This window comes from Rhinoderma darwinii, unplaced genomic scaffold, assembly GCF_050947455.1.
Source record: "Rhinoderma darwinii isolate aRhiDar2 unplaced genomic scaffold, aRhiDar2.hap1 Scaffold_888, whole genome shotgun sequence".
In the NCBI taxonomy this organism is placed as follows: domain Eukaryota; kingdom Metazoa; phylum Chordata; class Amphibia; order Anura; family Rhinodermatidae; genus Rhinoderma; species Rhinoderma darwinii.
The window spans coordinates 73,606-93,164 of NW_027464459.1; the positions used below are offsets into that span (position 1 = coordinate 73,606).

The 19,559-nt window shown below is 43.0% G+C and overlaps 14 non-coding genes across 14 annotated transcripts; all 14 read left to right on the forward strand.

The window, feature by feature from the left end:
* The first annotated feature begins 252 nt into the window (after nucleotides 1–252).
* TRNAD-GUC (transfer RNA aspartic acid (anticodon GUC)) lies at nucleotides 253–324 on the forward strand. The gene has a single exon. It is a non-coding gene; the product is annotated as a tRNA-Asp (tRNA).
* Nucleotides 325–1,410: 1,086 nt separating this feature from the next.
* On the forward strand, nucleotides 1,411–1,482 carry TRNAD-GUC (transfer RNA aspartic acid (anticodon GUC)). The gene has a single exon. It is a non-coding gene; the product is annotated as a tRNA-Asp (tRNA).
* A 1,082-nt stretch (nucleotides 1,483–2,564) lies between these two features.
* TRNAD-GUC (transfer RNA aspartic acid (anticodon GUC)) lies at nucleotides 2,565–2,636 on the forward strand. The gene has a single exon. It is a non-coding gene; the product is annotated as a tRNA-Asp (tRNA).
* Nucleotides 2,637–3,722: 1,086 nt separating this feature from the next.
* Nucleotides 3,723–3,794, forward strand: TRNAD-GUC (transfer RNA aspartic acid (anticodon GUC)). Its single transcript has one exon. It is a non-coding gene; the product is annotated as a tRNA-Asp (tRNA).
* Nucleotides 3,795–6,038: 2,244 nt separating this feature from the next.
* TRNAD-GUC (transfer RNA aspartic acid (anticodon GUC)) lies at nucleotides 6,039–6,110 on the forward strand. The gene has a single exon. It is a non-coding gene; the product is annotated as a tRNA-Asp (tRNA).
* Nucleotides 6,111–7,196: 1,086 nt separating this feature from the next.
* On the forward strand, nucleotides 7,197–7,268 carry TRNAD-GUC (transfer RNA aspartic acid (anticodon GUC)). The gene has a single exon. It is a non-coding gene; the product is annotated as a tRNA-Asp (tRNA).
* Nucleotides 7,269–8,350: 1,082 nt separating this feature from the next.
* Nucleotides 8,351–8,422, forward strand: TRNAD-GUC (transfer RNA aspartic acid (anticodon GUC)). Its single transcript has one exon. It is a non-coding gene; the product is annotated as a tRNA-Asp (tRNA).
* A 1,082-nt stretch (nucleotides 8,423–9,504) lies between these two features.
* Nucleotides 9,505–9,576, forward strand: TRNAD-GUC (transfer RNA aspartic acid (anticodon GUC)). The gene has a single exon. It is a non-coding gene; the product is annotated as a tRNA-Asp (tRNA).
* A 2,236-nt stretch (nucleotides 9,577–11,812) lies between these two features.
* TRNAD-GUC (transfer RNA aspartic acid (anticodon GUC)) lies at nucleotides 11,813–11,884 on the forward strand. The gene has a single exon. It is a non-coding gene; the product is annotated as a tRNA-Asp (tRNA).
* Nucleotides 11,885–14,120: 2,236 nt separating this feature from the next.
* Nucleotides 14,121–14,192, forward strand: TRNAD-GUC (transfer RNA aspartic acid (anticodon GUC)). The gene has a single exon. It is a non-coding gene; the product is annotated as a tRNA-Asp (tRNA).
* A 1,086-nt stretch (nucleotides 14,193–15,278) lies between these two features.
* Nucleotides 15,279–15,350, forward strand: TRNAD-GUC (transfer RNA aspartic acid (anticodon GUC)). The gene has a single exon. It is a non-coding gene; the product is annotated as a tRNA-Asp (tRNA).
* A 1,082-nt stretch (nucleotides 15,351–16,432) lies between these two features.
* On the forward strand, nucleotides 16,433–16,504 carry TRNAD-GUC (transfer RNA aspartic acid (anticodon GUC)). The gene has a single exon. It is a non-coding gene; the product is annotated as a tRNA-Asp (tRNA).
* A 1,082-nt stretch (nucleotides 16,505–17,586) lies between these two features.
* TRNAD-GUC (transfer RNA aspartic acid (anticodon GUC)) lies at nucleotides 17,587–17,658 on the forward strand. The gene has a single exon. It is a non-coding gene; the product is annotated as a tRNA-Asp (tRNA).
* Nucleotides 17,659–18,740: 1,082 nt separating this feature from the next.
* Nucleotides 18,741–18,812, forward strand: TRNAD-GUC (transfer RNA aspartic acid (anticodon GUC)). The gene has a single exon. It is a non-coding gene; the product is annotated as a tRNA-Asp (tRNA).
* The last annotated feature ends 747 nt before the right edge of the window (nucleotides 18,813–19,559 follow it).

Sequence of the window (19,559 nt, forward strand, 5' to 3'; positions counted from 1 at the left end):
TCCTATCATAGGGGGGCACACTAATCTGTATTAGAGTTGTTGAATGGTCTCAGTGGTGTCAGATTAATAGTGAATAACGAGCACAGGGATGTGGGGGCATAGCATAGTTACCAAAACAAAGACCACTCTCGGCATCGGACACGCCATACAGACCCATTCCACATATATGCCATTTACACAATGCACTCAGGCCACACATGCGCCGCCGCTAGGCCTGCTCCACGCAACTCACACAGCCGTGGTATCAGCAGGTCCTCGTTAGTATAGTGGAGAGTATCCCCGCCTGTCACGCGGGAGACCGGGGTTCGATTCCCCGACGGGGAGAATTGTCGCTTTTAGACACATCAATAACCAGAATTATAAAACAAGACTCTTTCTTTTCACTTTGGGCGGTGTAATGTTTTCTGTATGACGCTGTCCAATCAGCTTCTGCACCCTTCCCTGTCCAGCAACACAGTGTGATCTTATAGTATACAGCTTTCATTCCCAATTCTGTATTCAACTGGCTATATCTCAGGCTCTGTCACAGCTAGAACTGTGATTCTACTGTCATATGAAAGATTGGAATCTCCCCTTTCATATGCCACCAGAACCGCGGTTCTAGGTCGTCCACAGCCCGAGATATGGCTGTTTGAATGGATCCCCCTTCCCTCTAGACTGTCTCCTAATGCTGTGAAACAGCATCCTGCTGATAGGACAGAGTCAGAGGCTGGGAGGAAGCACCACCTCAGGAGAATCGCTGCTGTTACCTCCCAGTTGTCTTATAAATCCTCATTTACATATTTAGAAAAAAGCTCATAACTTTTGAAATAATAAACGTTTTGGGACACAATTTTCACTAGTATTATCAGTGTGACAGCGCCTATCAAATTAGCTAGGAGATAGGGAAGTACAAGTGACAGAGCCTCTTTAAATAGGACGAAATTGCAGTACCAGGATTATTATCTGTCTTACAAGCAGATACATTTAGAAAAATGCTAATTTTCTCTACAATTTTCTCTACGATTCGGAATGTATCGACCACATTTTACCACTTACATAAAGTACAATGTGTCACAAGAAAACAATCTCAGAATGCTTGGATAAATAAAAGAATTCCAAAGTTATTACCACATAAAGAGAAGACAATATGTCATTGCCATATTTATTCATTTTCCTATCATAGGGGGGCACACTAATCTGTATTAGAGTTGTTGAATGGTCTCAGTGGTGTCAGATTAATAGTGAATAACGAGCACAGGGATGTGGGGGCATAGCATAGTTACCAAAACAAAGACCACTCTCGGCATCGGACACGCCATACAGACCCATTCCACATATATGCCATTTACACAATGCACTCAGGCCACACATGCGCCGCCGCTAGGCCTGCTCCACGCAACTCACACAGCCGTGCGTGGTATCAGCAGGTCCTCGTTAGTATAGTGGAGAGTATCCCCGCCTGTCACGCGGGAGACCGGGGTTCGATTCCCCGACGGGGAGAATTGTCACTTTTAGACACATCAATAACCAGAATTATAAAACAAGACTCTTTCTTTTCACTTTGGGCGGTGTAATGTTTTCTGTATGACGCTGTCCAATCAGCTTCTGCACCCTTCCCTGTCCAGCAACACAGTGTGATCTTATAGTATACAGCTTTCATTCCCAATTCTGTATTCAACTGGCTATATCTCAGGCTCTGTCACAGCTAGAACTGTGATTCTACTGTCATATGAAAGATTGGAATCTCCCCTTTCATATGCCACCAGAACCGCGGTTCTAGGTCGTCCACAGCCCGATATATGGCTGTTTGAATGGATCCCCCTTCCCTCTAGACTGTCTCCTAATGCTGTGAAACAGCATCCTGCTGATAGGACAGAGTCAGAGGCTGGGAGGAAGCACCACCTCAGGAGAATCGCTGCTGTTACCTCCCAGTCGTCTTATAAATCCTCATTTACATATTTAGAAAAAAGCTCATAACTTTTGAAATAATAAACGTTTTGGGACACAATTTTCACTAGTATTATCAGTGTGACAGCGCCTATCAAATTAGCTAGGAGATAGGGAAGTACAAGTGACAGAGCCTCTTTAAATAGGACGAAATTGCAGTACCAGGATTATTATCTGTCTTACAAGCAGATACATTTAGAAAAATGCTAATTTTCTCTACAATTTTCTCTACGATTCGGATTGTATCGACCACATTTTACCACTTACATAAAGTACAATGTGTCACAAGAAAACAATCTCAGAATGCTTGGATAAATAAAAGAATTCCAAAGTTATTACCACATAAAGAGAAGACAATATGTCATTGCCATATTTATTCATTTTCCTATCATAGGGGGGCACACTAATCTGTATTAGAGTTGTTGAATGGTCTCAGTGGTGTCAGATTAATAGTGAATAACGAGCACAGGGATGTGGGGGCATAGCATAGTTACCAAAACAAAGACCACTCTCGGCATCGGACACGCCATACAGACCCATTCCACATATATGCCATTTACACAATGCACTCAGGCCACACATGCGCCGCCGCTAGGCCTGCTCCACGCAACTCACACAGCCGTGGTATCAGCAGGTCCTCGTTAGTATAGTGGAGAGTATCCCCGCCTGTCACGCGGGAGACCGGGGTTCGATTCCCCGACGGGGAGAATTGTCACTTTTAGACACATCAATAACCAGAATTATAAAACAAGACTCTTTCTTTTCACTTTGGGCGGTGTAATGTTTTCTGTATGACGCTGTCCAATCAGCTTCTGCACCCTTCCCTGTCCAGCAACACAGTGTGATCTTATAGTATACAGCTTTCATTCCCAATTCTGTATTCAACTGGCTATATCTCAGGCTCTGTCACAGCTAGAACTGTGATTCTACTGTCATATGAAAGATTGGAATCTCCCCTTTCATATGCCACCAGAACCGCGGTTCTAGGTCGTCCACAGCCCGAGATATGGCTGTTTGAATGGATCCCCCTTCCCTCTAGACTGTCTCCTAATGCTGTGAAACAGCATCCTGCTGATAGGACAGAGTCAGAGGCTGGGAGGAAGCCCCACCTCAGGAGAATCGCTGCTGTTACCTCCCAGTTGTCTTATAAATCCTCATTTACATATTTAGAAAAAAGCTCATAACTTTTGAAATAATAAACGTTTTGGGACACAATTTTCACTAGTATTATCAGTGTGACAGCGCCTATCAAATTAGCTAGGAGATAGGGAAGTACAAGTGACAGAGCCTCTTTAAATAGGACGAAATTGCAGTACCAGGATTATTATCTGTCTTACAAGCAGATACATTTAGAAAAATGCTAATTTTCTCTACAATTTTCTCTACGATTCGGAATGTATCGACCACATTTTACCACTTACATAAAGTACAATGTGTCACAAGAAAACAATCTCAGAATGCTTGGATAAATAAAAGAATTCCAAAGTTATTACCACATAAAGAGAAGACAATATGTCATTGCCATATTTATTCATTTTCCTATCATAGGGGGGCACACTAATCTGTATTAGAGTTGTTGAATGGTCTCAGTGGTGTCAGATTAATAGTGAATAACGAGCACAGGGATGTGGGGGCATAGCATAGTTACCAAAACAAAGACCACTCTCGGCATCGGACACGCCATACAGACCCATTCCACATATATGCCATTTACACAATGCACTCAGGCCACACATGCGCCGCCGCTAGGCCTGCTCCACGCAACTCACACAGCCGTGCGTGGTATCAGCAGGTCCTCGTTAGTATAGTGGAGAGTATCCCCGCCTGTCACGCGGGAGACCGGGGTTCGATTCCCCGACGGGGAGAATTGTCACTTTTAGACACATCAATAACCAGAATTATAAAACAAGACTCTTTCTTTTCACTTTGGGCGGTGTAATGTTTTCTGTATGACGCTGTCCAATCAGCTTCTGCACCCTTCCCTGTCCAGCAACACAGTGTGATCTTATAGTATACAGCTTTCATTCCCAATTCTGTATTCAACTGGCTATATCTCAGGCTCTGTCACAGCTAGAACTGTGATTCTACTGTCATATGAAAGATTGGAATCTCCCCTTTCATATGCCACCAGAACCGCGGTTCTAGGTCGTCCACAGCCCGAGATATGGCTGTTTGAATGGATCCCCCTTCCCTCTAGACTGTCTCCTAATGCTGTGAAACAGCATCCTGCTGATAGGACAGAGTCAGAGGCTGGGAGGAAGCCCCACCTCAGGAGAATCGCTGCTGTTACCTCCCAGTTGTCTTATAAATCCTCATTTACATATTTAGAAAAAAGCTCATAACTTTTGAAATAATAAACGTTTTGGGACACAATTTTCACTAGTATTATCAGTGTGACAGCGCCTATCAAATTAGCTAGGAGATAGGGAAGTACAAGTGACAGAGCCTCTTTAAATAGGACGAAATTGCAGTACCAGGATTATTATCTGTCTTACAAGCAGATACATTTAGAAAAATGCTAATTTTCTCTACAATTTTCTCTACGATTCGGATTGTATCGACCACATTTTACCACTTACATAAAGTACAATGTGTCACAAGAAAACAATCTCAGAATGCTTGGATAAATAAAAGAATTCCAAAGTTATTACCACATAAAGAGAAGACAATATGTCATTGCCATATTTATTCATTTTCCTATCATAGGGGGGCACACTAATCTGTATTAGAGTTGTTGAATGGTCTCAGTGGTGTCAGATTAATAGTGAATAACGAGCACAGGGATGTGGGGGCATAGCATAGTTACCAAAACAAAGACCACTCTCGGCATCGGACACGCCATACAGACCCATTCCACATATATGCCATTTACACAATGCACTCAGGCCACACATGCGCCGCCGCTAGGCCTGCTCCACGCAACTCACACAGCCGTGCGTGGTATCAGCAGGTCCTCGTTAGTATAGTGGAGAGTATCCCCGCCTGTCACGCGGGAGACCGGGGTTCGGTTCCCCGACGGGGAGAATTGTCACTTTTAGACACATCAATAACCAGAATTATAAAACAAGACTCTTTCTTTTCACTTTGGGCGGTGTAATGTTTTCTGTATGACGCTGTCCAATCAGCTTCTGCACCCTTCCCTGTCCAGCAACACAGTGTGATCTTATAGTATACAGCTTTCATTCCCAATTCTGTATTCAACTGGCTATATCTCAGGCTCTGTCACAGCTAGAACTGTGATTCTACTGTCATATGACGGAATGGAATCTCCCCTTTCATATGCCACCAGAACCGTGGTTCTAGGTCGTCCACAGCCCGAGATATGGCTGTTTGAATGGATCCCCCTTCCCTCTAGACTGTCTCCTAATGCTGTGAAACAGCATCCTGCTGATAGGACAGAGTCAGAGGCTGGGAGGAAGCCCCACCTCAGGAGAATCGCTGTTGTTACCTCCCAGTTGTCTTATAAATCCTCATTTACATATTTAGAAAAAAGCTCATAACTTTTGAAATAATAAACGTTTTGGGACACAATTTTCACTAGTATTATCAGTGTGACAGCGCCTATCAAATTAGCTAGGAGATAGGGAAGTACAAGTGACAGAGCCTCTTTAAATAGGACGAAATTGCAGTACCAGGATTATTATCTGTCTTACAAGCAGATACATTTAGAAAAATGCTAATTTTCTCTACAATTTTCTCTACGATTCGGATTGTATCGACCACATTTTACCACTTACATAAAGTACAATGTGTCACAAGAAAACAATCTCAGAATGCTTGGATAAATAAAAGAATTCCAAAGTTATTACCACATAAAGAGAAGACAATATGTCATTGCCATATTTATTCATTTTCCTATCATAGGGGGGCACACTAATCTGTATTAGAGTTGTTGAATGGTCTCAGTGGTGTCAGATTAATAGTGAATAACGAGCACAGGGATGTGGGGGCATAGCATAGTTACCAAAACAAAGACCACTCTCGGCATCGGACACGCCATACAGACCCATTCCACATATATGCCATTTACACAATGCACTCAGGCCACACATGCGCCGCCGCTAGGCCTGCTCCACGCAACTCACACAGCCGTGCGTGGTATCAGCAGGTCCTCGTTAGTATAGTGGAGAGTATCCCCGCCTGTCACGCGGGAGACCGGGGTTCGATTCCCCGACGGGGAGAATTGTCACTTTTAGACACATCAATAACCAGAATTATAAAACAAGACTCTTTCTTTTCACTTTGGGCGGTGTAATGTTTTCTGTATGACGCTGTCCAATCAGCTTCTGCACCCTTCCCTGTCCAGCAACACAGTGTGATCTTATAGTATACAGCTTTCATTCCCAATTCTGTATTCAACTGGCTATATCTCAGGCTCTGTCACAGCTAGAACTGTGATTCTACTGTCATATGACGGAATGGAATCTCCCCTTTCATATGCCACCAGAACCGTGGTTCTAGGTCGTCCACAGCCCGAGATATGGCTGTTTGAATGGATCCCCCTTCCCTCTAGACTGTCTCCTAATGCTGTGAAACAGCATCCTGCTGATAGGACAGAGTCAGAGGCTGGGAGGAAGCCCCACCTCAGGAGAATCGCTGCTGTTACCTCCCAGTTGTCTTATAAATCCTCATTTACATATTTAGAAAAAAGCTCATAACTTTTGAAATAATAAACGTTTTGGGACACAATTTTCACTAGTATTATCAGTGTGACAGCGCCTATCAAATTAGCTAGGAGATAGGGAAGTACAAGTGACAGAGCCTCTTTAAATAGGACGAAATTGCAGTACCAGGATTATTATCTGTCTTACAAGCAGATACATTTAGAAAAATGCTAATTTTCTCTACAATTTTCTCTACGATTCGGATTGTATCGACCACATTTTACCACTTACATAAAGTACAATGTGTCACAAGAAAACAATCTCAGAATGCTTGGATAAATAAAAGAATTCCAAAGTTATTACCACATAAAGAGAAGACAATATGTCATTGCCATATTTATTCATTTTCCTATCATAGGGGGGCACACTAATCTGTATTAGAGTTGTTGAATGGTCTCAGTGGTGTCAGATTAATAGTGAATAACGAGCACAGGGATGTGGGGGCATAGCATAGTTACCAAAACAAAGACCACTCTCGGCATCGGACACGCCATACAGACCCATTCCACATATATGCCATTTACACAATGCACTCAGGCCACACATGCGCCGCCGCTAGGCCTGCTCCACGCAACTCACACAGCCGTGCGTGGTATCAGCAGGTCCTCGTTAGTATAGTGGAGAGTATCCCCGCCTGTCACGCGGGAGACCGGGGTTCGATTCCCCGACAGGGAGAATTGTCACTTTTAGACACATCAATAACCAGAATTATAAAACAAGACTCTTTCTTTTCACTTTGGGCGGTGTAATGTTTTCTGTATGACGCTGTCCAATCAGCTTCTGCACCCTTCCCTGTCCAGCAACACAGTGTGATCTTATAGTATACAGCTTTCATTCCCAATTCTGTATTCAACTGGCTATATCTCAGGCTCTGTCACAGCTAGAACTGTGATTCTACTGTCATATGAAAGATTGGAATCTCCCCTTTCATATGCCACCAGAACCGCGGTTCTAGGTCGTCCACAGCCCGAGATATGGCTGTTTGAATGGATCCCCCTTCCCTCTAGACTGTCTCCTAATGCTGTGAAACAGCATCCTGCTGATAGGACAGAGTCAGAGGCTGGGAGGAAGCACCACCTCAGGAGAATCGCTGCTGTTACCTCCCAGTTGTCTTATAAATCCTCATTTACATATTTAGAAAAAAGCTCATAACTTTTGAAATAATAAACGTTTTGGGACAAAATTTTCACTAGTATTATCAGTGTGACAGCGCCTATCAAATTAGCTAGGAGATAGGGAAGTACAAGTGACAGAGCCTCTTTAAATAGGACGAAATTGCAGTACCAGGATTATTATCTGTCTTACAAGCAGATACATTTAGAAAAATGCTAATTTTCTCTACAATTTTCTCTACGATTCGGATTGTATCGACCACATTTTACCACTTACATAAAGTACAATGTGTCACAAGAAAACAATCTCAGAATGCTTGGATAAATAAAAGAATTCCAAAGTTATTACCACATAAAGAGAAGACAATATGTCATTGCCATATTTATTCATTTTCCTATCATAGGGGGGCACACTAATCTGTATTAGAGTTGTTGAATGGTCTCAGTGGTGTCAGATTAATAGTGAATAACGAGCACAGGGATGTGGGGGCATAGCATAGTTACCAAAACAAAGACCACTCTCGGCATCGGACACGCCATACAGACCCATTCCACATATATGCCATTTACACAATGCACTCAGGCCACACATGCGCCGCCGCTAGGCCTGCTCCACGCAACTCACACAGCCGTGGTATCAGCAGGTCCTCGTTAGTATAGTGGAGAGTATCCCCGCCTGTCACGCGGGAGACCGGGGTTCGATTCCCCGACGGGGAGAATTGTCGCTTTTAGACACATCAATAACCAGAATTATAAAACAAGACTCTTTCTTTTCACTTTGGGCGGTGTAATGTTTTCTGTATGACGCTGTCCAATCAGCTTCTGCACCCTTCCCTGTCCAGCAACACAGTGTGATCTTATAGTATACAGCTTTCATTCCCAATTCTGTATTCAACTGGCTATATCTCAGGCTCTGTCACAGCTAGAACTGTGATTCTACTGTCATATGAAAGATTGGAATCTCCCCTTTCATATGCCACCAGAACCGCGGTTCTAGGTCGTCCACAGCCCGAGATATGGCTGTTTGAATGGATCCCCCTTCCCTCTAGACTGTCTCCTAATGCTGTGAAACAGCATCCTGCTGATAGGACAGAGTCAGAGGCTGGGAGGAAGCCCCACCTCAGGAGAATCGCTGCTGTTACCTCCCAGTTGTCTTATAAATCCTCATTTACATATTTAGAAAAAAGCTCATAACTTTTGAAATAATAAACGTTTTGGGACACAATTTTCACTAGTATTATCAGTGTGACAGCGCCTATCAAATTAGCTAGGAGATAGGGAAGTACAAGTGACAGAGCCTCTTTAAATAGGACGAAATTGCAGTACCAGGATTATTATCTGTCTTACAAGCAGATACATTTAGAAAAATGCTAATTTTCTCTACAATTTTCTCTACGATTCGGATTGTATCGACCACATTTTACCACTTACATAAAGTACAATGTGTCACAAGAAAACAATCTCAGAATGCTTGGATAAATAAAAGAATTCCAAAGTTATTACCACATAAAGAGAAGACAATATGTCATTGCCATATTTATTCATTTTCCTATCATAGGGGGGCACACTAATCTGTATTAGAGTTGTTGAATGGTCTCAGTGGTGTCAGATTAATAGTGAATAACGAGCACAGGGATGTGGGGGCATAGCATAGTTACCAAAACAAAGACCACTCTCGGCATCGGACACGCCATACAGACCCATTCCACATATATGCCATTTACACAATGCACTCAGGCCACACATGCGCCGCCGCTAGGCCTGCTCCACGCAACTCACACAGCCGTGGTATCAGCAGGTCCTCGTTAGTATAGTGGAGAGTATCCCCGCCTGTCACGCGGGAGACCGGGGTTCGATTCCCCGACGGGGAGAATTGTCACTTTTAGACACATCAATAACCAGAATTATAAAACAAGACTCTTTCTTTTCACTTTGGGCGGTGTAATGTTTTCTGTATGACGCTGTCCAATCAGCTTCTGCACCCTTCCCTGTCCAGCAACACAGTGTGATCTTATAGTATACAGCTTTCATTCCCAATTCTGTATTCAACTGGCTATATCTCAGGCTCTGTCACAGCTAGAACTGTGATTCTACTGTCATATGAAAGATTGGAATCTCCCCTTTCATATGCCACCAGAACCGCGGTTCTAGGTCGTCCACAGCCCGAGATATGGCTGTTTGAATGGATCCCCCTTCCCTCTAGACTGTCTCCTAATGCTGTGAAACAGCATCCTGCTGATAGGACAGAGTCAGAGGCTGGGAGGAAGCACCACCTCAGGAGAATCGCTGCTGTTACCTCCCAGTTGTCTTATAAATCCTCATTTACATATTTAGAAAAAAGCTCATAACTTTTGAAATAATAAACGTTTTGGGACAAAATTTTCACTAGTATTATCAGTGTGACAGCGCCTATCAAATTAGCTAGGAGATAGGGAAGTACAAGTGACAGAGCCTCTTTAAATAGGACGAAATTGCAGTACCAGGATTATTATCTGTCTTACAAGCAGATACATTTAGAAAAATGCTAATTTTCTCTACAATTTTCTCTACGATTCGGATTGTATCGACCACATTTTACCACTTACATAAAGTACAATGTGTCACAAGAAAACAATCTCAGAATGCTTGGATAAATAAAAGAATTCCAAAGTTATTACCACATAAAGAGAAGACAATATGTCATTGCCATATTTATTCATTTTCCTATCATAGGGGGGCACACTAATCTGTATTAGAGTTGTTGAATGGTCTCAGTGGTGTCAGATTAATAGTGAATAACGAGCACAGGGATGTGGGGGCATAGCATAGTTACCAAAACAAAGACCACTCTCGGCATCGGACACGCCATACAGACCCATTCCACATATATGCCATTTACACAATGCACTCAGGCCACACATGCGCCGCCGCTAGGCCTGCTCCACGCAACTCACACAGCCGTGGTATCAGCAGGTCCTCGTTAGTATAGTGGAGAGTATCCCCGCCTGTCACGCGGGAGACCGTGGTTCGATTCCCCGACGGGGAGAATTGTCGCTTTTAGACACATCAATAACCAGAATTATAAAACAAGACTCTTTCTTTTCACTTTGGGCGGTGTAATGTTTTCTGTATGACGCTGTCCAATCAGCTTCTGCACCCTTCCCTGTCCAGCAACACAGTGTGATCTTATAGTATACAGCTTTCATTCCCAATTCTGTATTCAACTGGCTATATCTCAGGCTCTGTCACAGCTAGAACTGTGATTCTACTGTCATATGAAAGATTGGAATCTCCCCTTTCATATGCCACCAGAACCGCGGTTCTAGGTCGTCCACAGCCCGAGATATGGCTGTTTGAATGGATCCCCCTTCCCTCTAGACTGTCTCCTAATGCTGTGAAACAGCATCCTGCTGATAGGACAGAGTCAGAGGCTGGGAGGAAGCACCACCTCAGGAGAATCGCTGCTGTTACCTCCCAGTTGTCTTATAAATCCTCATTTACATATTTAGAAAAAAGCTCATAACTTTTGAAATAATAAACGTTTTGGGACACAATTTTCACTAGTATTATCAGTGTGACAGCGCCTATCAAATTAGCTAGGAGATAGGGAAGTACAAGTGACAGAGCCTCTTTAAATAGGACGAAATTGCAGTACCAGGATTATTATCTGTCTTACAAGCAGATACATTTAGAAAAATGCTAATTTTCTCTACAATTTTCTCTACGATTCGGATTGTATCGACCACATTTTACCACTTACATAAAGTACAATGTGTCACAAGAAAACAATCTCAGAATGCTTGGATAAATAAAAGAATTCCAAATTTATTACCACATAAAGAGAAGACAATATGTCATTGCCATATTTATTCATTTTCCTATCATAGGGGGGCACACTAATCTGTATTAGAGTTGTTGAATGGTCTCAGTGGTGTCAGATTAATAGTGAATAACGAGCACAGGGATGTGGGGGCATAGCATAGTTACCAAAACAAAGACCACTCTCGGCATCGGACACGCCATACAGACCCATTCCACATATATGCCATTTACACAATGCACTCAGGCCACACATGCGCCGCCGCTAGGCCTGCTCCACGCAACTCACACAGCCGTGGTATCAGCAGGTCCTCGTTAGTATAGTGGAGAGTATCCCCGCCTGTCACGCGGGAGACCGGGGTTCGATTCCCCGACGGGGAGAATTGTCACTTTTAGACACATCAATAACCAGAATTATAAAACAAGACTCTTTCTTTTCACTTTGGGCGGTGTAATGTTTTCTGTATGACGCTGTCCAATCAGCTTCTGCACCCTTCCCTGTCCAGCAACACAGTGTGATCTTATAGTATACAGCTTTCATTCCCAATTCTGTATTCAACTGGCTATATCTCAGGCTCTGTCACAGCTAGAACTGTGATTCTACTGTCATATGACGGAATGGAATCTCCCCTTTCATATGCCACCAGAACCGTGGTTCTAGGTCGTCCACAGCCCGAGATATGGCTGTTTGAATGGATCCCCCTTCCCTCTAGACTGTCTCCTAATGCTGTGAAACAGCATCCTGCTGATAGGACAGAGTCAGAGGCTGGGAGGAAGCACCACCTCAGGAGAATCGCTGCTGTTACCTCCCAGTTGTCTTATAAATCCTCATTTACATATTTAGAAAAAAGCTCATAACTTTTGAAATAATAAACGTTTTGGGACAAAATTTTCACTAGTATTATCAGTGTGACAGCGCCTATCAAATTAGCTAGGAGATAGGGAAGTACAAGTGACAGAGCCTCTTTAAATAGGACGAAATTGCAGTACCAGGATTATTATCTGTCTTACAAGCAGATACATTTAGAAAAATGCTAATTTTCTCTACAATTTTCTCTACGATTCGGATTGTATCGACCACATTTTACCACTTACATAAAGTACAATGTGTCACAAGAAAACAATCTCAGAATGCTTGGATAAATAAAAGAATTCCAAAGTTATTACCACATAAAGAGAAGACAATATGTCATTGCCATATTTATTCATTTTCCTATCATAGGGGGGCACACTAATCTGTATTAGAGTTGTTGAATGGTCTCAGTGGTGTCAGATTAATAGTGAATAACGAGCACAGGGATGTGGGGGCATAGCATAGTTACCAAAACAAAGACCACTCTCGGCATCGGACACGCCATACAGACCCATTCCACATATATGCCATTTACACAATGCACTCAGGCCACACATGCGCCGCCGCTAGGCCTGCTCCACGCAACTCACACAGCCGTGGTATCAGCAGGTCCTCGTTAGTATAGTGGAGAGTATCCCCGCCTGTCACGCGGGAGACCGGGGTTCGATTCGCCGATGGGGAGAATTGTCGCTTTTAGACACATCAATAACCAGAATTATAAAACAAGACTCTTTCTTTTCACTTTGGGCGGTGTAATGTTTTCTGTATGACGCTGTCCAATCAGCTTCTGCACCCTTCCCTGTCCAGCAACACAGTGTGATCTTATAGTATACAGCTTTCATTCCCAATTCTGTATTCAACTGGCTATATCTCAGGCTCTGTCACAGCTAGAACTGTGATTCTACTGTCATATGAAAGATTGGAATCTCCCCTTTCATATGCCACCAGAACCGCGGTTCTAGGTCGTCCACAGCCCGAGATATGGCTGTTTGAATGGATCCCCCTTCCCTCTAGACTGTCTCCTAATGCTGTGAAACAGCATCCTGCTGATAGGACAGAGTCAGAGGCTGGGAGGAAGCACCACCTCAGGAGAATCGCTGCTGTTACCTCCCAGTTGTCTTATAAATCCTCATTTACATATTTAGAAAAAAGCTCATAACTTTTGAAATAATAAACGTTTTGGGACAAAATTTTCACTAGTATTATCAGTGTGACAGCGCCTATCAAATTAGCTAGGAGATAGGGAAGTACAAGTGACAGAGCCTCTTTAAATAGGACGAAATTGCAGTACCAGGATTATTATCTGTCTTACAAGCAGATACATTTAGAAAAATGCTAATTTTCTCTACAATTTTCTCTACGATTCGGATTGTATCGACCACATTTTACCACTTACATAAAGTACAATGTGTCACAAGAAAACAATCTCAGAATGCTTGGATAAATAAAAGAATTCCAAAGTTATTACCACATAAAGAGAAGACAATATGTCATTGCCATATTTATTCATTTTCCTATCATAGGGGGGCACACTAATCTGTATTAGAGTTGTTGAATGGTCTCAGTGGTGTCAGATTAATAGTGAATAACGAGCACAGGGATGTGGGGGCATAGCATAGTTACCAAAACAAAGACCACTCTCGGCATCGGACACGCCATACAGACCCATTCCACATATATGCCATTTACACAATGCACTCAGGCCACACATGCGCCGCCGCTAGGCCTGCTCCACGCAACTCACACAGCCGTGGTATCAGCAGGTCCTCGTTAGTATAGTGGAGAGTATCCCCGCCTGTCACGCGGGAGACCGGGGTTCGATTCCCCGACGGGGAGAATTGTCGCTTTTAGACACATCAATAACCAGAATTATAAAACAAGACTCTTTCTTTTCACTTTGGGCGGTGTAATGTTTTCTGTATGACGCTGTCCAATCAGCTTCTGCACCCTTCCCTGTCCAGCAACACAGTGTGATCTTATAGTATACAGCTTTCATTCCCAATTCTGTATTCAACTGGCTATATCTCAGGCTCTGTCACAGCTAGAACTGTGATTCTACTGTCATATGAAAGATTGGAATCTCCCCTTTCATATGCCACCAGAACCGCGGTTCTAGGTCGTCCACAGCCCGAGATATGGCTGTTTGAATGGATCCCCCTTCCCTCTAGACTGTCTCCTAATGCTGTGAAACAGCATCCTGCTGATAGGACAGAGTCAGAGGCTGGGAGGAAGCCCCACCTCAGGAGAATCGCTGTTGTTACCTCCCAGTTGTCTTATAAATCCTCATTTACATATTTAGAAAAAAGCTCATAACTTTTGAAATAATAAACGTTTTGGGACACAATTTTCACTAGTATTATCAGTGTGACAGCGCCTATCAAATTAGCTAGGAGATAGGGAAGTACAAGTGACAGAGCCTCTTTAAATAGGACGAAATTGCAGTACCAGGATTATTATCTGTCTTACAAGCAGATACATTTAGAAAAATGCTAATTTTCTCTACAATTTTCTCTACGATTCGGATTGTATCGACCACATTTTACCACTTACATAAAGTACAATGTGTCACAAGAAAACAATCTCAGAATGCTTGGATAAATAAAAGAATTCCAAAGTTATTACCACATAAAGAGAAGACAATATGTCATTGCCATATTTATTCATTTTCCTATCATAGGGGGGCACACTAATCTGTATTAGAGTTGTTGAATGGTCTCAGTGGTGTCAGATTAATAGTGAATAACGAGCACAGGGATGTGGGGGCATAGCATAGTTACCAAAACAAAGACCACTCTCGGCATCGGACACGCCATACAGACCCATTCCACATATATGCCATTTACACAATGCACTCAGGCCACACATGCGCCGCCGCTAGGCCTGCTCCACGCAACTCACACAGCCGTGCGTGGTATCAGCAGGTCCTCGTTAGTATAGTGGAGAGTATCCCCGCCTGTCACGCGGGAGACCGGGGTTCGATTCCCCGACGGGGAGAATTGTCACTTTTAGACACATCAATAACCAGAATTATAAAACAAGACTCTTTCTTTTCACTTTGGGCGGTGTAATGTTTTCTGTATGACGCTGTCCAATCAGCTTCTGCACCCTTCCCTGTCCAGCAACACAGTGTGATCTTATAGTATACAGCTTTCATTCCCAATTCTGTATTCAACTGGCTATATCTCAGGCTCTGTCACAGCTAGAACTGTGATTCTACTGTCATATGACGGAATGGAATCTCCCCTTTCATATGCCACCAGAACCGTGGTTCTAGGTCGTCCACAGCCCGAGATATGGCTGTTTGAATGGATCCCCCTTCCCTCTAGACTGTCTCCTAATGCTGTGAAACAGCATCCTGCTGATAGGACAGAGTCAGAGGCTGGGAGGAAGCCCCACCTCAGGAGAATCGCTGCTGTTACCTCCCAGTTGTCTTATAAATCCTCATTTACATATTTAGAAAAAAGCTCATAACTTTTGAAATAATAAACGTTTTGGGACAAAATTTTCACTAGTATTATCAGTGTGACAGCGCCTATCAAATTAGCTAGGAGATAGGGAAGTACAAGTGACAGAGCCTCTTTAAATAGGACGAAATTGCAGTACCAGGATTATTATCTGTCTTACAAGCAGATACATTTAGAAAAATGCTAATTTTCTCTACAATTTTCTCTACGATTCGGATTGTATCGACCACATTTTACCACTTACATAAAGTACAATGTGTCACAAGAAAACAATCTCAGAATGCTTGGATAAATAAAAGAATTCCAAAGTTATTACCACATAAAGAGAAGACAATATGTCATTGCCATATTTATTCATTTTCCTATCATAGGGGGGCACACTAATCTGTATTAGAGTTGTTGAATGGTCTCAGTGGTGTCAGATTAATAGTGAATAACGAGCACAGGGATGTGGGGGCATAGCATAGTTACCAAAACAAAGACCACTCTCGGCATCGGACACGCCATACAGACCCATTCCACATATATGCCATTTACACAATGCACTCAGGCCACACATGCGCCGCCGCTAGGCCTGCTCCACGCAACTCACACAGCCGTGGTATCAGCAGGTCCTCGTTAGTATAGTGGAGAGTATCCCCGCCTGTCACGCGGGAGACCGGGGTTCGATTCCCCGACGGGGAGAATTGTCGCTTTTAGACACATCAATAACCAGAATTATAAAACAAGACTCTTACTTTTCACTTTGGGCGGTGTAATGTTTTCTGTATGACGCTGTCCAATCAGCTTCTGCACCCTTCCCTGTCCAGCAACACAGTGTGATCTTATAGTATACAGCTTTCATTCCCAATTCTGTATTCAACTGGCTATATCTCAGGCTCTGTCACAGCTAGAACTGTGATTCTACTGTCATATGAAAGATTGGAATCTCCCCTTTCATATGCCACCAGAACCGCGGTTCTAGGTCGTCCACAGCCCGAGATATGGCTGTTTGAATGGATCCCCCTTCCCTCTAGACTGTCTCCTAATGCTGTGAAACAGCATCCTGCTGATAGGACAGAGTCAGAGGCTGGGAGGAAGCCCCACCTCAGGAGAATCGCTGTTGTTACCTCCCAGTTGTCTTATAAATCCTCATTTACATATTTAGAAAAAAGCTCATAACTTTTGAAATAATAAACGTTTTGGGACACAATTTTCACTAGTATTATCAGTGTGACAGCGCCTATCAAATTAGCTAGGAGATAGGGAAGTACAAGTGACAGAGCCTCTTTAAATAGGACGAAATTGCAGTACCAGGATTATTATCTGTCTTACAAGCAGATACATTTAGAAAAATGCTAATTTTCTCTACAATTTTCTCTACGATTCGGATTGTATCGACCACATTTTACCACTTACATAAAGTACAATGTGTCACAAGAAAACAATCTCAGAATGCTTGGATAAATAAAAGAATTCCAAAGTTATTACCACATAAAGAGAAGACAATATGTCATTGCCATATTTATTCATTTTCCTATCATAGGGGGGCACACTAATCTGTATTAGAGTTGTTGAATGGTCTCAGTGGTGTCAGATTAATAGTGAATAACGAGCACAGGGATGTGGGGGCATAGCATAGTTACCAAAACAAAGACCACTCTCGGCATCGGACACGCCATACAGACCCATTCCACATATATGCCATTTACACAATGCACTCAGGCCACACATGCGCCGCCGCTAGGCCTGCTCCACGCAACTCACACAGCCGTGGTATCAGCAGGTCCTCGTTAGTATAGTGGAGAGTATCCCCGCCTGTCACGCGGGAGACCGGGGTTCGATTCCCCGACGGGGAGAATTGTCGCTTTTAGACACATCAATAACCAGAATTATAAAACAAGACTCTTACTTTTCACTTTGGGCGGTGTAATGTTTTCTGTATGACGCTGTCCAATCAGCTTCTGCACCCTTCCCTGTCCAGCAACACAGTGTGATCTTATAGTATACAGCTTTCATTCCCAATTCTGTATTCAACTGGCTATATCTCAGGCTCTGTCACAGCTAGAACTGTGATTCTACTGTCATATGAAAGATTGGAATCTCCCCTTTCATATGCCACCAGAACCGCGGTTCTAGGTCGTCCACAGCCCGAGATATGGCTGTTTGAATGGATCCCCCTTCCCTCTAGACTGTCTCCTAATGCTGTGAAACAGCATCCTGCTGATAGGACAGAGTCAGAGGCTGGGAGGAAGCACCACCTCAGGAGAATCGCTGCTGTTACCTCCCAGTTGTCTTATAAATCCTCATTTACATATTTAGAAAAAAGCTCATAACTTTTGAAATAATAAACGTTTTGGGACACAATTTTCACTAGTATTATCAGTGTGACAGCGCCTATCAAATTAGCTAGGAGATAGGGAAGTACAAGTGACAGAGCCTCTTTAAATAGGACGAAATTGCAGTACCAGGATTATTATCTGTCTTACAAGCAGATACATTTAGAAAAATGCTAATTTTCTCTACAATTTTCTCTACGATTCGGATTGTATCGACCACATTTTACCACTTACATAAAGTACAATGTGTCACAAGAAAACAATCTCAGAATGCTTGGATAAATAAAAGAATTCCAAAGTTATTACCACATAAAGAGAAGACAATATGTCATTGCCATATTTATTCATTTTCCTATCATAGGGGGGCACACTAATCTGTATTAGAGTTGTTGAATGGTCTCAGTGGTGTCAGATTAATAGTGAATAACGAGCACAGGGATGTGGGGGCATAGCATAGTTACCAAAACAAAGACCACTCTCGGCATCGGACACGCCATACAGACCCATTCCACATATATGCCATTTACACAATGCACTCAGGCCACACATGCGCCGCCGCTAGGCCTGCTCCACGCAACTCACACAGCCGTGGTATCAGCAGGTCCTCGTTAGTATAGTGGAGAGTATCCCCGCCTGTCACGCGGGAGACCGGGGTTCGATTCCCCGACGGGGAGAATTGTCGCTTTTAGACACATCAATAACCAGAATTATAAAACAAGACTCTTTCTTTTCACTTTGGGCGGTGTAATGTTTTCTGTATGACGCTGTCCAATCAGCTTCTGCACCCTTCCCTGTCCAGCAACACAGTGTGATCTTATAGTATACAGCTTTCATTCCCAATTCTGTATTCAACTGGCTATATCTCAGGCTCTGTCACAGCTAGAACTGTGATTCTACTGTCATATGAAAGATTGGAATCTCCCCTTTCATATGCCACCAGAACCGCGGTTCTAGGTCGTCCACAGCCCGAGATATGGCTGTTTGAATGGATCCCCCTTCCCTCTAGACTGTCTCCTAATGCTGTGAAACAGCATCCTGCTGATAGGACAGAGTCAGAGGCTGGGAGGAAGCCCCACCTCAGGAGAATCGCTGTTGTTACCTCCCAGTTGTCTTATAAATCCTCATTTACATATTTAGAAAAAAGCTCATAACTTTTGAAATAATAAACGTTTTGGGACACAATTTTCACTAGTATTATCAGTGTGACAGCGCCTATCAAATTAGCTAGGAGATAGGGAAGTACAAGTGACAGAGCCTCTTTAAATAGGACGAAATTGCAGTACCAGGATTATTATCTGTCTTACAAGCAGATACATTTAGAAAAATGCTAATTTTCTCTACAATTTTCTCTACGATTCGGATTGTATCGACCACATTTTACCACTTACATAAAGTACAATGTGTCACAAGAAAACAATCTC